This window comes from Cebus imitator, unplaced genomic scaffold (genome assembly GCF_001604975.1).
Source record: "Cebus imitator isolate Cc_AM_T3 unplaced genomic scaffold, Cebus_imitator-1.0 Scaffold24, whole genome shotgun sequence".
NCBI classification, from domain to species: domain Eukaryota; kingdom Metazoa; phylum Chordata; class Mammalia; order Primates; family Cebidae; genus Cebus; species Cebus imitator.
This window is the reverse complement of record NW_016107339.1, coordinates 10,538,896-10,556,501: the sequence shown is the minus strand read 5'-3', so window position 1 is coordinate 10,556,501 and position 17,606 is coordinate 10,538,896. Positions and strand designations below refer to the sequence as shown.

At 51.2% G+C, this 17,606-nt stretch overlaps 1 protein-coding gene across 1 annotated transcript in view; it reads right to left on the bottom strand.

The window, feature by feature from the left end:
- Positions 1-17,031, bottom strand: part of FKBP5 (FKBP prolyl isomerase 5) — a 158,821-nt gene extending 141,790 nt beyond the window's left edge. Inside the window, exons 1-2 of the mRNA XM_017522636.1 lie at positions 16,867-17,031; positions 8,341-8,560 (exon numbers count right to left, since the gene is read on the bottom strand). The gene's annotated coding sequence lies outside the window, so the exon portion shown is untranslated. The remainder of the gene's footprint in view (positions 1-8,340; positions 8,561-16,866) is intronic.
- Between the last annotated feature and the right edge of the window lie 575 nt (positions 17,032-17,606).

Genomic DNA, 17,606 nt, shown 5'->3' with positions numbered 1-17,606 from the left:
GGCATGGTGGCGCATGCCTGTAATCCCAGCTACTCAGGAGGCTGAGGCAGGAGAATTGCCTGAACCCAGGAGGCGGAGGTTGCGGTGAGCCGAGATCGCGCCATTGCACTCCAGCCTGGCTAACAAGAGCGAAACTCCGTCTCAAAAAAAATAAAAAAGAAAAGAAAAAAAGTAATCCCACCTTTACTAAAAATACAAAAATTACCCAGGCGTGGTGGTGCTCGCCTGTAATCCCAGCTATTCAGGAGGCTGAGGCAGGAGAATCTCTTGAACCCAGCAGGCGGAGGCTGCAGTGAGCTGGGACTGCACCACTGCATTCCAGTCTGGGTGACAGAGCGAGACAAGAGAAAGACAGATAGAAAGACAGAAAGTGAGGAGGGAGGGAGGAAAGAAAGAAAAGAAAAAGAAACAAGGAAACTTTTAGAGTAGAGGAACTAATCTATATTGTGATAAAGGTTCATCAAACTGTACACTTAAATGGGTGCATTTTCTTGTAGGTAAATTATGCCTCTGTAAAGCTGATTTAAAACACAGTGTGTGTTTGTGTACTTACCAGTCTGGTACATTATGTTTCTACTTCTGTTTCTTGTTTTCTGAGACAGAGTCTTGCTCTACCGCCCAGACTGGAGTGCAGTGGTGCAATCACAGTTCACTGCAACCTTGAACTCCTGGCTCATGACCTTCCTGCCCCAAGCTTCCAAGTTGCTGGGGCTACAGGTGTGTGCAATCACAATAGGCTAATTAAAAAAAAAATTTTTTTAAATTTAGAAACAGGGTGTCCCTATGCTGCCCAGGCTGACCTCAAACTTCTGGGCTCAAGCAATCCTCCCACCTCAGCCTCCCAAAGTGCTGGGATTACAGGCATGAGCTACCACACTTAGCCTCTGTATTTTCTAAAAAATAGCTTGCAAATAATTGTTTGTTACCCACTCTCTTTTTTCCTTTTATCCCCTGCACCAAGGTGAATTAAGCCTGTCACCTGGAATTTCTAACTATTAAGGCCAACGCCATCATCTCAGCCCTCACCACAGAGATGTTTGTCTCCAGTTTACAGGGGAAACTTAGAGAAGGCTTTTGCAGGATGGGTGTCGGGAGAAAGCCCCGGAAGTGGGTAAGGAGGGTAAGGGGTGGTAGGCATCTTCTGGGGAGATACACCTGGAAGCATCGGGGCCCTAACAGTTTGTTAAGGAACAGCTCTTTGGGCCTGGCACTAGGAAAGGCTCTGTTTTGTAAGCCAATCCTCTCACGATCTGCCTCTTCACAGCAAGAAGCAAGCTTTATCTACTGTCCCAGCCTAGTTCTCAGAGATCTGAGGGCTATTACTGCATAGCTAGATGCCGTTTTCACCCTGTCATGCGAACCACCAACAGGTATTTCCCAAGCCTGGCAACATGCAGGTAACCTGGCTACCCTCAGGGAGATGCTGAGGCACCAGGGCCTCGTCTTCTGAGACTCAGCTCTGACGGGCAGGAACTGGGCTGACCCTAGAACTGAAGCTGGTCATGTATGGCCTGGACATTCCCCAAAACTATTTAGTAAGGTTTCATCACAGCTTTGCTTTCTTGTTCAGGTCCTGTGGGTACAAAGCAAAACTAATCTTATCCTAAAGCCGGGTGTGGTGGTGGATGCCTGCAGCCACAGCTACTTGGGAGGCTGAGGTGGGAGGATCGCTTAAGCCAGAGGGTTAAGGCTGCAGTGAGCCATGATCACACTACTGCAAAAAAAAAAAAAGAAAAAGAAAAAGAAAGAAAGAAAGAAAAAATCTTACCCCAAGAAGCCAGTATCAGTAGAGTGGGTATAAGTGAGCAGAGGCAAAAAGACGGGAGTGACTCCTTGGGGCATCTGGTGAGTGAGAAGGATGTGGCTCAGGTCAATGGGAGCCACACTTGTTGGGGGAACCTTAGGACTACAGTGAGGCAACAGCCAAGGCCAAATCCTGTGGCCTAGAAGAGGGACAGCCTGAGGGAATTCTGCCTCATCATGAAGACTGTTGGCTCCAGTGACAATGTTGGCTAACATCTACTAGGCACTTCATGAAGCTGGCCCGTGGGTGGTCTAGATGCTCTAAGGCGCCTTAACTAATTTAATCTCGAAAGACAACCTTATGCAGTAGATGCTATCACCCTTTGACAGTTAAGGAAATGGAGGCACAGAGGTCTTAAAGGACCTGCGCTTCTAGCAAGCAGCAGAGCTGTGAACTTATGCCGTAAGCCACAGCACCTCTCAGAAGTCAGTATGGGAGGCTGAAGCTGCTGGCTGGAGGGTGGGGGCCCAAGAATCAATGAACTCTCCTGCCCTGGGGATTCTCATTTGAGCTTTTTCCCAGGCCGAAATGCTCAATTTGCATAAAGGGTAGCAGAGAATGTTAAAATAGAGCCACTTGCCCAAAACTGTGCAGCCTGCTGCACAGGAAGGCTGTGACCTGCCTCTCTGGACTCACACCCTTACAGCCTCTCTCACCTACCTTCCTGGACTGCCTGTCCTACTACTAAGCCTTAGGATCTAAATGTTTTCTTGACTTTGTGCTCTTTCCCTTCTCTCTGATTGTCAAAATCTGTCAAGGCTCAGCCCAAATCTCACCTTTTCCAGAAATCCCTCACAGACATTCCTGATTGAAACAATTCTGTCCCCAGTCCATTCGCTGAGACGTGAGGCTCTCAACTGAGGCCTTGGGTCACTTCTCGGTGGATCTGTCTCCCTGGGGGTATAACCACAGGGTTTCCTCAGTAAATAGCTGATACCCACCCATGGTTAAGCAGGTCCTTAGAGGGTTATGAGGACATCTCTCTTCATTGACTTGAAAAATCTTAGGCGGCTGGGCACAGTGGCTCACACAGGTAATCCCAGCACTTTGGGAGGCTGAGTTGGGTGGATCACCTGAGGTCAGGAGTTCAAGGCCAGCCTGGCCGACATGGTGAAACCCTGTCTCTACTAAAAATACAAAAATTAGCCAGGCATGATGGTTGGTGCCTGTAATCCCAGCTACTCGGGAGGCTGAAGCAGGAGAATCACTTGAATATGGGAGGTGGAGGTTGCATTGCCTCCCAAGTCTATAGGTGTATGCTACCATGGCTGCCACCATGCCCACCTAGCTTTTGTATTTTTAATAGAGACAGGTTTTTACCATGTTGTCCGGGCTGGTCTTGAACTCCTGATCTCAGGTGATCCACTCTCCTAGGCCTCCCAAAGTGCTGGGATTACAGACTGCCTGGCATTCCATTAAATTTTAATGAGTTAATTCATTTATTCATTAATTCATCAGACATTAATTGATGCTGGTTGCTCAAAGCTATATGAGTTGGCAAATACTTCTAACAGTGAGTGAGTGCAGGGATTAACTGCACAGCATCTTCAGCCAAACTGGGTATGAGGAAATCCCACTCTACCACTTACTGGGCATGTCACCTTAGGTCAATTAGTTACTTCACCTCTCTGTGTATCAGTTCTCTCATTTAGAAGATGGAGATGATAATGCTGGCACCTACCAAGGTTGTTACGAGGCTTACACAAGCTTATATATATATCTAAGCATATATATCTATATGCAAAGGAGTCAGAACAAAGCTAGATCAAGGAGGAAAAGGCATCCAGGCGGCTGGGCATGGTGGCTCACACCTATAATCCCAGCACTTTGGGAGGCCAAGGAGGGTGGATCATGAAGTCAAGAGATCGAGACCATCCTGGTCAACATGGTGAAACCCTGCCTCTACTAAAAATACAAAAATTAGCTGGGCATGGTGGCGCACACCTGTAGTCCCAGCTACTCGGGAGGCTGAGGCAAACTCCGTCTCAAAAAAAAAAAAAAAAGAAAAAAAAAGAAAAGGCATCCAGGCAGCAGAAAGGTACAAAGGCTCAGAGGCGTATACCAGTACAGCAAGCTGAGGGAACCAGGAGGAATTCCATGAGGCTGGAACTTAATGTGCAGCTGGGAGCAGGCTGAGAGTTGCATGCTGGTCAATGCGGGGAGACCTCATCTCCAAAAACATTTTTAAAAATTAGCCAGGTGTGGTAGTGCACCCCTGTAGTACGTGTAGTACGAGGTACTCGAGAGGCCAAGGTGGGAGAATCACTTGAGCCCAGGAGTTCAAGGTTGCAGTGAGCCGTGACTGTGCCATTGCACTCCAGTCTGGGCAGCAGAAACCCTGACTCTAAAATAAAAACAAAATAGGGAAGACAACAGGCAGATCAGTTTGGTGGCGTGTCTGTATGTTCTGGGGAGGGGTAGGCAGAGGTGGTGGGCTCGGTGTGCAGCATGCTGTGTTTGAGTTCCACCCTCGGGAGTTCTTCTGCCTGTGTGATGTTCCCCAGTCTCTCACACCAAGACACACACACTCTTAGAAGATAGTTACTATGTCTGGCTGGTCGAGGTGGCTTACGCCTGTAATCCCAGCACTTTGGGAGTTCCAGGCAGGCGGATCACAAGGTCAGGAGATTGAGACCAGCCTGGCCAACATGGAGAAACCCCATCTCTACTAAAAAATACAAAAATTATCTGGGCATGGTGGCGCACACCTGTAGTCCCAGCTACTCGGGAGGCTGAGGCAGAATTGCTTGAACCTGGGAGGCAGAGGTTGCAGCGAGCTGAAATCACGCCACTGCCCTCCAGCCTGGTGCCTGGTGACAGAGTGAGACTCTGTCTTAAAAAAAAAGAAGAAGAAGAAGAAGAAGAAGAATATAGTTACTATGTCTTATGATTTCTGTGCCACCTCTCATCCTTCCTACCTGTCCCAACCCATCCCAGGCACATGCTCTGTGCTAAGTGACTGCAGCTAAATTGGGTTTAATGGAATCTAAGCTTCCTCCCTGCCTAACTCTTGAGATCTGATAATTGGGGTGCAAACATTACACCTCTACCTGGCTGATCTCTGGATTTCTGCTGTTCTGCTCTGGAGGAGTCTGAGAGAAGCCACCCTTCTGTTGAATGGGGCTAGACTGCCTGGGACCCTGCTGCCAGCCCCAACACTGCCACATCAACCTTAGAACTGGGCCCTCTTCCAATCCTTCCCACCTCCCCACATGGCAGAGCATGGGCCTGGGGCATCTGTAGCAATGGGAAGAATGGATGGACTGGAGGGAGGAGCGTAGCAGTGACAGCAAAGACCAGCCTCGTGTTTACTTGTCTCACCAAACCTCAGCTCCTTGGAGACCTTTGTTTCTAGAAGTGATGGAATCCTTACCCCACCCCTCTGCCCCTATTCCTGCCAGGCACCCAAACAAGGTGCTGTTCCAGAGTAAACCCACAGCTCTTGAGCTTTCTCTCATTCCCATTGGGCCATCAGTAGGTAAAATTAACAGAAAAAACTCCAGTTGAACACAAAGTCAGAGGATGCTGGGAACCAGCAACTAAGCCTGCATTTCCCCTGCAGCGTCGTGAGCAAGAGGCATGTGATCTAAGGGTGGAGAGGAGCCCCCTGTCACAAGAAAGCATGTGAGTGTGTGTGCCTGTGTGCCATGCGTTCGTGTCTGTGTGTGTGCTCTGTGTGCACATGTGTTTGTGGGGCTCATGTGCATGTATGCATCTCTGTGTATGCCCATTACGCATGTCTGTGTACGCCCTGTGTGTATGTGAGATGAATGTGCACTCGTGGCAATGCCCACCCAGGGGAGGGGCAAGGGAGCTGTGGGAGCAGTGGGGTACATCTTTGCAAACTTGCTGCAGTGGGCAGGTAGGTAGGAGTGGGTTTGGATATGGTTGTGGGAGCAGGAGCCACGTGTCTGTTGTGAGGGAGGATTTCTGCCGGGGTGTTTGTGAATGATGACTGGACGACTGAGGTGGGGAAGCCGTGCTTCCGGCTGAGGCCCCGCCTTCTCATCCTTCCTGGGGTCACCTCCCAGGGCAGCCACCTTGGCCAGAAGTGCCCAGGTTTGATGCTGTGGCCTCGGCTGGCATGGCCAGCAGAAAACACAGTGTCTTCAAGGCCCAGCAGAAGGACGACATCAGTCTCTGAAAGCTGAAAGGGGGCATGTGGAAGTGTAGGGTGGGAATAAGAAATCCCTTCAATTCCTCCAACAGTGGCTGACAAAACAGACCCCATATCCAAGGAAAGCTGTGCCCTAGGATGGGAGGATTGCAAAATGGAGGAGGCTCTGTCTGTTCTGGTAGTGGGGACCTGGGTGACACCACTCCCCAGATGCCCAAGGACTGCGGGGCCTCTGGGGACAGCATTTGAATTAGGTCATAAATGATTAGGAGAATGTCAGAGGAAGGAAGTAGGAGGGGAAAGGGGGCATTCCTGGCAGCAGAAACAACCCGAGCAAAGGCACAGAGGTGGGAAAACGGAGGGTGTGCTCCAGAAGCTGCCTCCTGCATGTTCATGGAGGAACGCTGAGGCCCAGAGAGAGGAAGCGTTTCCAAGACCTAGCAGTAGCCGTGAGGTCCTCTCACTCCAGGTCAGTGCTTTTTGTTACCCTAGAAAGCTTGCAGGAGAGCACACCAGGGAGTCAGCTGTTGGTTTGGTTTCCTTTGCTTTCTTATCCCCAGCTAGGGCTCAATCAGGGATTGATCCCTGTTCTTGGCCTTCCTCTGCCAGCAGCTAGCTGTGTGATTCTAATAAGTCACTTCCCCTCTCTGGGCCCCTCATCTCCAATACGAAGGAGGTATAAGGCCTTGCCTCCACCTGAGAATGCCAACTCTGACTCCCTAGCAAGCTAAAATGTGGCTTAGTTACTCTCCTGTTCCCAGCACCTGGCGGAATCTACAGCACAACACAGGTGCTCAAATAACTGTTTTTGAATGAAGAAAGGAAGCAAAGAATGAAAAGCATCGTGACTCTTCCTTAGCACTCTGCTTTGACAGCCTCAGCCTCTCCCCTCCCCAAGCAGGACAAAGGATGTAGGAGTCCCAGACTTTGAAAAGGAAGTCAAGGAAAGCAAATAACCTAACTACATGGGGACCCTAAACTCTGCCTCTGGGTGGATGCCCCTGAGAGAACCTTTCCTTGCAGCCTTGGCCTTGCTGAAACTGTGCAGTGGTCAAGGCCTGGAGGAGGGGCAGGGACCTCTAGCAGACCCAGAGGCAGCTGGGCCTGAGCCAAGACTGGCCCTCCCCTTGCTCCCTCACCACTCACAGCTTCACTGCTCCAAGAAGTGTCCCAAGCCCTCTGGTCCCAACCCTGAGGGGTTGGGCTGGCTCCGAAACCTCCTGTTTCCCAGGCCAATGATACCTTCATTTTTCCAGTTCCAATAACCCCTTTTTTTGAGGCCCCCTCCTTTCATGTTAAGAATTTTATTGCTCATTTCCCTCTTCTGTGACAGCAGCTGTATTTCTTTTAACTTTGTGAAACACACACACGATCTATGGTGGTAGAAATCAGAATCAGTTGCCTCTGGGGTGGAGACTGACTGGAAGGGGACACAAAGGAATCTGGAGATGGTGAAAATGTCTGACATCCTGATCTAGGTGATGGTTACAGAGGCATATATATTTGTCAAAATTCATCAAGCTGTACACTTAAGATTTGCGCATTTTACTGTATGTGGAATGTATGTTGATTATACCTCATAAAGTACTGCTAGCATCTGAAAGATACACATACGGAAAAGTACATGAAACCTACATGTTCAGTTTAATGAATTATTTAGCCAGCGCCTGTGAAACACCACCCACGATGCCTGGTGCCCCTGTGTAGTCCACAGAGCCTGGATATAACCAAGCAGTTTCCCAGGGACCCCAACACCCACAGACGGGGCACCTCGACTCCAGATACCATGTGCCTCTTGCTTCCTGGATTCATGGAAACATAGAGGCCAGGGATGGGGCAGAGCCCATGGGCTTTGGAACCTAGAATTTCCCATCAGTTCAACACCAAGCTTGACCGCGATTCCCATTCTAGTGAATTGAAGGAACAGAAAACACACCATTTCCCCTTTCTGGGAGGGGAGTTTCCGTACCCGGCATCCTCCAGTGAGTCTTGGCTGGGGGGTGGGGGTTGTCCCTAGTTAAAGTCAAGGAGAACTGTGCCTTCCCTGCATCCCTGCTAAAAATAACTCCAGGCAGTGTTGCTGCCACTGAGCAGCAGGAAGGACAGAGTCGTGTTTTGCTTTAAACCTAGAAGCAGCTCGGCAGTTGGGGGCTAGAGCAGGGTGGGAGAGCAGGCTAGGGATCTCAGAACCCTGGCTGTGCTCAGTGCACCCCCCACCCCCAGCTGCAGCTGGTCTTCCGGGGGTGCCTGGGAGGGGTGTATGTGTTAGCGCATGCACGCGCATGTGTGGTGACAGGGCCTCCCAGCAGCAGAGCAGGAAGCCAGGGAAGGCTGGGAATGGGTGGGGAGGGGTCTCTGTCCTGCTAACTGGAGCATGCAGCTGGAGGGACAGGCGTCACGTACTCCATGGGGTCCCTACCTCCTCTGAGAAGCGTTCTGTTCCTGTAGCCCACGCCAGGCTCCCTGGGGGTTGGAGAGGCTAGCCTTCTGCAGCGTGGCCGCCTGCCCCTCAGGGCTCCTTGCACACACAGGGCTGGAGATGGTCGCTTGGTAGTCCCTGTCTCTGTCTGGCTTCCGCTCTGCCCAAAGAGATTGGGAGGTCCTCAAGGGTGGGTGCAGTCCAGCAGCGAGGAATTTCCCTGGAAACGGGAAGTACAAGATGTGTCAATATGGGATCCTAGCAGAGGAGTGAGAGGCTGAGTAAAGGGAAGGGAAGAGGCCCTCCTGGCTGCTCAGTCTTGCTCTCTCCTCCCACCACTCCCCTGCCTGTCTTATACATCAGAGGCCTCGAATTGTTGGTCTCTCTTTCTCTGTGCTTGTCTTGGGTCCCCGGCTCCTTGAAGCCAGGATCATCCTTCAGTCGGCCTCCATTTTCCAAGGTAACAATAAAGAAGAATCACCATTCATTTCACAGGTACCCCATTCCAGGCACTGTGCTGACTCTGATGTGGATGTTCTCATTTAATCCTCCCAGCAAGCCTGTGATACTGGAATGATTACAATTCCTCCCTATTTATAAAGGAGGAAACTGAGGCTTAAAGTGGTGAAGTGCTAGTCTAGGATCTCACTGGCAGTACCTGACAAAGACAAGGCTTGAAGTCATGATACAGAACACAGAGCATGCCCAAGATCTGTCCAGGAGACAATAAGAATTTTCCAGGAGACAATAAGAATTTTAGGGCCAGGCATGCTGGCTCCTTCCTGTAATCCCAGAACTTTGGGAGGCCGAGGCAGGTGGATCACCTGAGGTCAGGAGTTTGAGACCAGCATAGCCAACATGTTGAAACCCTGTCTCTACTAAAAATACAAAAATTAGCCAGGTGTGGTGGCAGGCACCTGTAATCTCAGCTACTTGGGAGGCTGAGGCAGGAAAATTGCTTGAACCCAGAAGGTGAAGGTTGCAGTGAGCTGAAATCGTGCCACTGCACTCTAGCCTAGGCAACAGAGCAAGACTGTATCAAAAACAGAAAAAAAAAAAGAATTTTAGAAATTTGACCATCTGGGCCAGGTGTGGTGGCTAACGCCTGTAATCCCAGCACTTTGGGAGGCTGAGGCGGGCAGATTCCCCTGAGGTCGGTAGATTCCCCTGAGGTCAGGAGTTGAAGACCAGCTTGACTAACATGGCAAAACGCTGTCCCTACTAAAAATACAAAAATTAGCTGGGCGTGGTGGTGGGTGCCTGTAACCCCAACTACTCGGCAGGTTGTGGCAGGTGAATTGATTAAACCCAGGAGGCGTAGGAGGTAGCAGTGAGCCAAGATCGCACCATTGCACTCTGGTCTGGGTGACAGAGCGAGACTTGGTCTCAAAAAAAAAGAAAAAAGAAATTTGACCATCCTAGATAATTTAGGACACATGGTTGCTAAACTTGATGATTTTGTTTAAAAACACACACATATATATACATATACACACCAAAGTAGCCCAAAAAATAGTGGGTTTACAGCCAAAATTTGTACTCCCAGTTGTGATTTTGACCAAGAAACTAACCATCCTGACAAGCCTCAGTTTCCATCTCTACAAAATGGGTATGATAATCCTTGCAGAGGATTACTGGAGAGTAGTGTATTTGAACCCAGCCTTTTTTCTAAACCTAGAAAACACAAAGCTCCTTCATGCCTTGAGGCCTTTGCATGTGCTGTGCTATTTCCTGTGCCTGAAACCCTCAGCTTCCAGATGTTCATGTGACTGGTTTATTCTCGTCATCCAGGTCTTAGCTCAAACATAACCTTCCTCAGAGCAGCCTTCCCTGACTACTCAGCAGACCCCCATCACACTCAATTGCATCTCTGTTTCATTTTCCTCTTTGTACGTATCGTGATCTGAAATTTCCTTACTTATTTGTTCTGTTTGCTTTTTTATGGCCTGTCCCCCTCCCAACTGCCAAGGATATAAGTTTCTTGAGAGCTGGAAGCCAGGCGTGGTGGCTCACACCTGTAATCCCAGTACTTTGGGAGGCTTAGGCGGGCGAATCATTTGAGGTCAGGGTTCAAGACCAGCTTGGCCAACATGGTGAAACCCTGTCTCTACTAAAAATTCAAAAAAAATTAGCTGGGCATGGTGGTGGGAGCCTATAACCCCAGCTACTGGGAGGCTGAGGCAGGCAAATCGCTTGAACCCAGGAGGTGGAGGTTGCAGTGAGCTGAGATAGTGCCACTGCACTCCAGCCTGGGTGACTGAGCGAGACTCCGTCTCAAAAAAAAAAAAAAAGAAAAAAGAAAACTGGAACCTCTGTGGGGTTGAATTACCCATTCACGGTGCTCAGAGTAGCACCTGGCAAACATCAGAGCTTGCTAAACATTTATGAATGAATGAATGAGCTTTGAAAATAGCATTATATTTAAGTGACTGACTCTCACGGGCCTTGCTGAGGGCAGTGAATGTGGGCTAATGGGGGATCAGAGGAGAGCGCTTTGGTCCTGGCTCTGGCCCAGGCTAAGCCCTGAAGCTCCTGGGCTGCAGGGAACCATGAGGCTGCCTGGGCTTCCGGCTGCTCCAGGATAAAGGTCAACTCTTGCTGGAACAGAAGGTTCTGCACCATCTGGGCTTGCCTGCCTCTGGCCTCATCTCCCCAGGCTCTCCAACCTGCACTCCATGTCCAGCCAGACCAAACAACTCCCAGTGCCCACCAGAGAACACGGGGCTGCTTCATGCCTCTGTGCTTTTATACACACTGTTCCTTCTACCTGGAACGCCCTGAACCCTTGCTCTGCCTGGCCAGTTCCTCTCTCCCTGAACCTTCTGCTCTGGCCACACCCAGTCCCCAACTTCCCAAGACACTGTAATGACCTGTTTTTGTGCATTTTCTCAAGTAACCCAGGAACGCAGACTTCCCAAGTGGCCCATATAGGGCAGTGACCAGGTTGCGTGTCCCCAGTTTGTAGTGCAATGCTTGGCACACACAGTAGGTGCTTAATAAATGCTCAGGCACAGTTTTTGGACTTTGGTTCCTACGGCATTAACTCAATTCCTGGGACACACAGTAGGTGCTCCATAAGTGCTCACTGGATTAACAAGGCTGAGCAATCTGATACGGCAGAAGCTTGGGGCAAGATGAGGCGTAGGGGTAGGGGTAAATGGAAGACGCTTCCTGAGAAACAAGATGGTGTCAGAGGGAAGAAGCCAGAAGGGATCTTGGGAAAATTCCCAGAAGACTGAATATACAAAAAGCAAAAATAGGCCGGGCACAGTGGCTCACATATATAATCCCAGCACTTTGGGATGCCAAGGTGGGTAGATCACTTGAGGTCAGGAGTTTGAGACCAGCCTGGCCAGCATGGTGAAACCCCATCTTTACTAAAAGTACAAAAATATTAGCTGGGCATAGCGACGCACACCTGTAGTCCTAGCTACCTGGGAGGCTGAGGCAGGAGAATGGCTTGAACCCGGGAGGTGGAGATTGCAGTGAGCCGAGATCGTGCCACTGCCCTCCAGCCTGGGTGACAGAGAAACACTCCATTTCAAAAAAAAAAAGTAAACACAGATAGATGGAGGTAAAGAGGGCTCTCAGTGAACAAAGATAGAGAAATACAGAAGGAAAGATAAACGAAGAAGAATGAACTCAGAGAAAGAAGGTCGGAAAGACAAAATGTGCCCATGAGAGCCACAGAGGACAGATTGCCAGAGACCAGGACAGGCCAACTAAATACAATATGTCTGGTGCCCCTGCTTCATCCCCTGGGGGTAGATAAGGTTGGCATGGGCAGTGTGGTGCCGTGGTCCCTTCCTTGGGTGATAGGGCTGAGTGAAAGCCCACACATCATCAGGACATCTTGGAAAATTTTTCCTCTCTTAGCTCAGGAGAGGCCCTGTGATAGGAAACAAAGCACCCCAGAGAACAACTACAAACCTAGTTTCTTGCCCTTAGGCAAGCAACTTAGCTGCTCTTGCCTCAGTTTTCCCAGCAGGAAGGTGGGCCCTATTCTTATTTTAGAGACATAGTAAGATCATACTGAGTTAAGGTAGGTACACGAAATGTACACAGCCTGATACAAACGCCAAGGATTGACATCATGGTAGTGCTTTCTCCCAAAGGCCTGTTGTGAACGAGTCCTAAGAGAGGCTGTGACACTGTCACTAGGTGCTGCAGACAGACCTGACTTCAGAGCCCTGGAACCCAGGCTCAGCCTCTGGTTTTTGGATCCCAGAGCCAAATCAATACAACCAGGCAGTTTATTCCTGGGTGGAGGGTGAGGGGCAGCAGGTATGCTAGCCGGCCAAGAGACACACGGAGCCCGCAGCCAGCAGGCCTGACCATCCAACTCCACTGCTGAGACTGTCCTCTGGGGCCTTGATAGCATCCAGATTTCAGCCTGTCAAATGGGCTAAAAACGATTTTCTAGCTGTTAGATCACACCTCAAGGCATGTATGAGCTCCAAGGAGACAGAGTTCTCTTTCATTTGAAGGGAGAAGGGAATAAGACTCAGGCTTGAGAAATGGAAGATTTGCATTTTAGGTACACAATCTCAGGAATCTCACAGACTATTTTGAAGTGCTGGCTTTGGCTAGGTGCAATGGTGCACATCTGTAACCCCAGCTATTTGGGACATTTACTCAGGAGACCGAGGTGGGAGGACTGATTGAGCCCAGAGGTTGAGGCTGCAGTGAGTACAGTGGGGCCGTACAGTGGAGTACAGCCCCACCGTGCTCCAGCCTGGGTGACAGGGTGAGACCTTGTCTCACAAAAAAAAGGTGCTGGGTGAGATCTTGTCTCAAAAAAAAAAAAAGGTGCTGGCTTTGATGTCAGACAGACCTGAATGTGAATCTCAGCTCAGCTTTGTCATTTCTCTGAGCCTCAGTTTCCTTAACTGTCAAAGAGGGCTAACAATAGCACCCACCCCCCAGAATTGTTGTGAGGGGTAAATGAGATCCTGTAAATACAGGCCTGAAATTAAACTTGGGTCTAGTAGTGAGTCTCCTGGGCCACAGTCTTTGGGTTCCAAACTCTGGTGGGGGGTGGTGTGCACAGATAGCTCCCCATATAAGGAATCAAGATTAGCCATCGTCATGAATAATAATATCCCATGCTCCTGGGGGAGGAAGGCCAGATCATAAATGTATTGATCTCTCAATATCTAAGCCACTTTGAGGAGATTAAACTGGTCACAACTCAGAAAATCACTGAGAAATCACCAAGTGTCAAATTCCATTAGGAATATGTGACTTATAGGGGTGAGAGGATGGGGTGATCCCCCTTCCTGCTGCCAGGCCACCACCTCTGCCTCTGTTCTCTGTGACTGACAAGGAAGGATCACTGATTACCAGGTCTCCAAGGTTTTGGAGGCAACTTACGTAGCGCTGTCACTTGTCTAGCTGGGCTCCAGGATATTGCTAAAATGCTTGGGAAACAAGGCTGGCAAGGGGAGAGGGGTCAGCCTCAAAGGTCCAGAGAAACTTCAGACCTGGTGTGGAGATGCCAAAGCTTTAGAGGCAGTTTCAAGGCTGGATGATGGGAGAGAGAAAGGACTGGGGGCTTCACTCTTCTGGAGTCTAACTTCTCCCCTCCAGGGTCTCTCCGCACCCCACCTTCCCACCCCCAGCAAGAGTTTAGAACCTAAGACTGGGAGTAAGAAGTAGGAGACTCATTTCTTAATTCATCGGGGGTTGGGAAGCCCAGGTGGAAGATGGGGGGGATGAGAGCAGGGGTAACTGACAGCAGGATGCCACAGCTAAAGAAGGAAGTATAAATATAAAGCGGCCAGTGTAGGACTGGACAGAGGCCATATGAAACACACGGTACATTCCGGCCCCAGCATAACAAACTGTACCAGCCTTTTTGAGAGCTGTGAGCACTAAAAAGGGGAGGGAAGAGCAGAGGTTCCTTCGAGGTTGGCCCTGCCTCCTCCTCCCCCACTTCTCCCACAGCTTGGGGCACCGCAGGGAAAGTCCTGATGTTTCTTTTGCAACCACAGGAAACCTACCATCCCTGCTCACATTCTGTACCCAGTGTTCCTCTCAGCAGTTCCAGACTGGGAGGGAGCAATGAGTGTGTATGCGTGGAGAATGTGGGGTGCAGACAGCCACAGCAGCCCAGGTAACACCCGGAAAGGCAGCAAGCGTCACTTGGATACTGACTGGAAGTCACAGCCTGTAAAGGCTGCAACGGAGGTACAGATGACGGTGAGGAAGTGCCTTGTGCAAGGTCACACAGGCAGTTGTTCCCCAGGGTGGGACCAGAGTGCATCCAGAACTAGGCAGTGCTGGGCAGCTCTCTTGGGTGTAGCATGTAGGAGTGGCAGGCCAGGGAACAGGCAGTGCCCAGGGACCGAGGGTGGGGAGCCCAGATCCAAGGCTGCCTCTATGCTCTGGTTGGCTTTGGGAAAGCAGGCCTGGCTTGGGCACTGTCCCCTCCAAGCCTCCCAATCCTATCCCCGCTACCTTAAATATTAGAGATGATGCATGTGAAGTGCCTAGCATGGAGGTTGTTTTGTGGTGATGTCGACCAGAATGAGTCACGTCCACCCCTCCCCTCTCCTCCTCCTCCACACACACACAGCTCAAGGCCTAGAACCTCCTGGGATCTTTCTCCCATAACACCGCCTTCTTTCTTCTGAGTCCCTATAGCTATTACACACATTTGGTACTCACCACCTGCTGGTTTGGGTTATTATTTAACCTTACATCCAGTGCGTTTGTCACTTCAATTGCCCAACGGGAGGATATCATTTCAACATACCCAATATTTATTGAACATGAGCTCCCATGTTGAGCCTGGCCTGTGGGGGATGAGTTGGAATGGCGGCGGGGGGGCGGGGGCAGTGGAGGAGAGGGCTCAGAGAAGAAGCAGACTTTGTTTCTGCCTCAAGGACTTTCTAATCTGGTTAGAAGAACAGGATTAGTAAACAGATCGCTAGAATATGAGACAGGCCACACACTGTGCTGTGAGAAAGGTACAAACTGAGTGTGCTGGGCGTTCAGAGGAGACAGGAATCAGATTTGGCTGGCACTGTTTCAAGGAAGCTTTATGAGCTGGAGCAGGAGAGATGGATAGACAGGGAGGACCAGCATCCTGGCATGTGAAATGGCACAGCAAACTGTGGAGGTGGGAAGGAGGGAGAACAAAGGACTTCAGGAGTGTCTTAACCTCATAGTGACATTCTTTAGCAGGATCCAACACTGAGCCTTCCACATGGTAGACGTACTCACTATATAAATGCTTTGTTCCCTCCTCCTGGTTTGGAGAGGGTGGGAACTTTTTCTCTCTTTTTTTTTTTTTTTTTTTTTAAGACAGAGTTTTGCTCTCGCCCAGTCTGGAGCTGGAGTGCAATGGCACGATTTCCACTAACTGCAACCTCCACCTCTTGGGTTCCAGCAATTCTCTTGCCTCAGCCTCCTGAGTAGCTGGGATTACAGGCACCCTCCACCATGCCTGGCTAATTTTTGTATTTTTAGTAGAGACAGGGTTTCACCATGTTGGCCAGGCTGGTCTCGAACTCCTGACCTCAGGTGATCCACCCGCCCTAGCCTCCCAAAGTGCTGGGATTACAGACGTGAGCCACTGCAACGCGCCAGGGTGGGATCTTTAGGACCAGCACTTAGTGATGTCTTTCCGCAGAAGGATGGGTAAGGAGAAAACGTGGCTCTGAATAAGCCAGGAGGTCGCGGGCGGTAGGGTGGGGGGAGGGTTGGTTGGGGCTAAACAAAGTGAAGGGTCAGATTCAAGGGGCAGTTTGGGGTTGTCTTCCTTGGCTTTGCCCCACTTCCACCCTGCCGTCCACACCCACCGACAGTGTCTGGGCTCTCCCGACTCCCGGCGTCCTGCCAGGGATTTCCCAAACCGTCCAAAAGGGCTGGGCTTGGTTTGCCAGCCCCGGGAATCCCTGGAGTCTCCGTGTTCCTGGCATCTGTGAGGGATCAGACAAGTGGGGTGAGGAAAGGGGAGGCTTCTCCTGGGGATCGCTTGAATTGGCCCCCTCAACACAGGCTTCCGTTGTCACGTGACTACGTCCCAGGTCTCGCAAGTCTGGGGCTGGCGTGCTCCAGCTATCCTCCTCCCGCCTCCGGGACTGAGCGCTGGAGAGGCACGGGCGGCAGCCTGGGTGGCTCCTTCTCCTCGTAGAGCTTCCCACACCTGCCCCCTCCCCTAGCTGTGCTAATCCAGGAGCCACCCAAGCCTGGGGTACCCAAGCAGGGCCAGATGGGGGATGGCTTGGTTTGGATGCTCCAAGGCTGGTGAGTGGGCAGGGCTGAGGGGCCCACGCGCTCTCCGGAGGTTGCTCGCCAGCCCCTGCCCCAGCGCGCACTGGCAGGGCTGCGGCGGCCGGGAGGCTGCGCGCCGAGCGCAAGTCGCGAGCACAAACAGGGCGAGGAGGCTGGTGTGAGCGCCTGGGCCCGCTGCCAGCGCGCCGGGGCTGGAACACAATGTCCCGAGCGGGCGGGCGGGCGGGCGAGCGCGAGCGAGAACAGCCTGACTCAGCAGCTGGGTAAGTGGGTGTGCTCGCTCACCAGATCAACCGCTCTTGCAGCCTGCGGTCAACGACGACCCGGCACTCGGCGGCTCCCTGGAACGGGAGGGGCGAGCGCACGGCCGGCTCCTCTGTTCGCGCCTGAGCCTGCCGCGCGGGACCTCCACGTGGCCGGTTTGCGCCTCCCTCTGCCTTCCCGCTCCTCTGTTAAAGCGTCTCCCAGCCCCCAGCCTGAGCGCAGCCCGCTCTGCCTACCTGGGAGGAGCACTCTCCTCACCCCACCCGACAGGTGTGGCCAGGCACACAGCTGCTGTGTACATGTCCTGTTTTCCCCAAACCTCACCCCTCTGGGACGCCTCTGAAAGTCTTAGCATGGGGGATTAACTCTTAGTTGCAGAGGTAGGAGATTGTTCTGGAGTAGTGGTGGAGAAGGGAGCCCAGGAAGAGGGTCCTAGAAGAAAAGTGGGACTTAGGGCAAGAGGATCTCTTCTATCTCTGTCCTCACCTGACCCAGAGTTCAGAGTCTCTTCCTGCCTCCTCCCCTCAAAACCACTAGGCCCCTGAAGTTTCCTCCTCCAAGGGAGGGAGACACAGGTGGTGTGGTGTTTTGAAGCCTCCAATCCTGCCACCTAGCCACAAAGCTCCTTCTTCCCCCTCTATGCATAGGAAATGGGGTCCCATTTGGGGTCCCCATTGGGGACTTATGCTATCCCTATGCTGTCTCCTGGGGTCTTATAGGGCCGTTGTGAGGATGACAGCAGCCCAGAGCAGGGCTCTTGA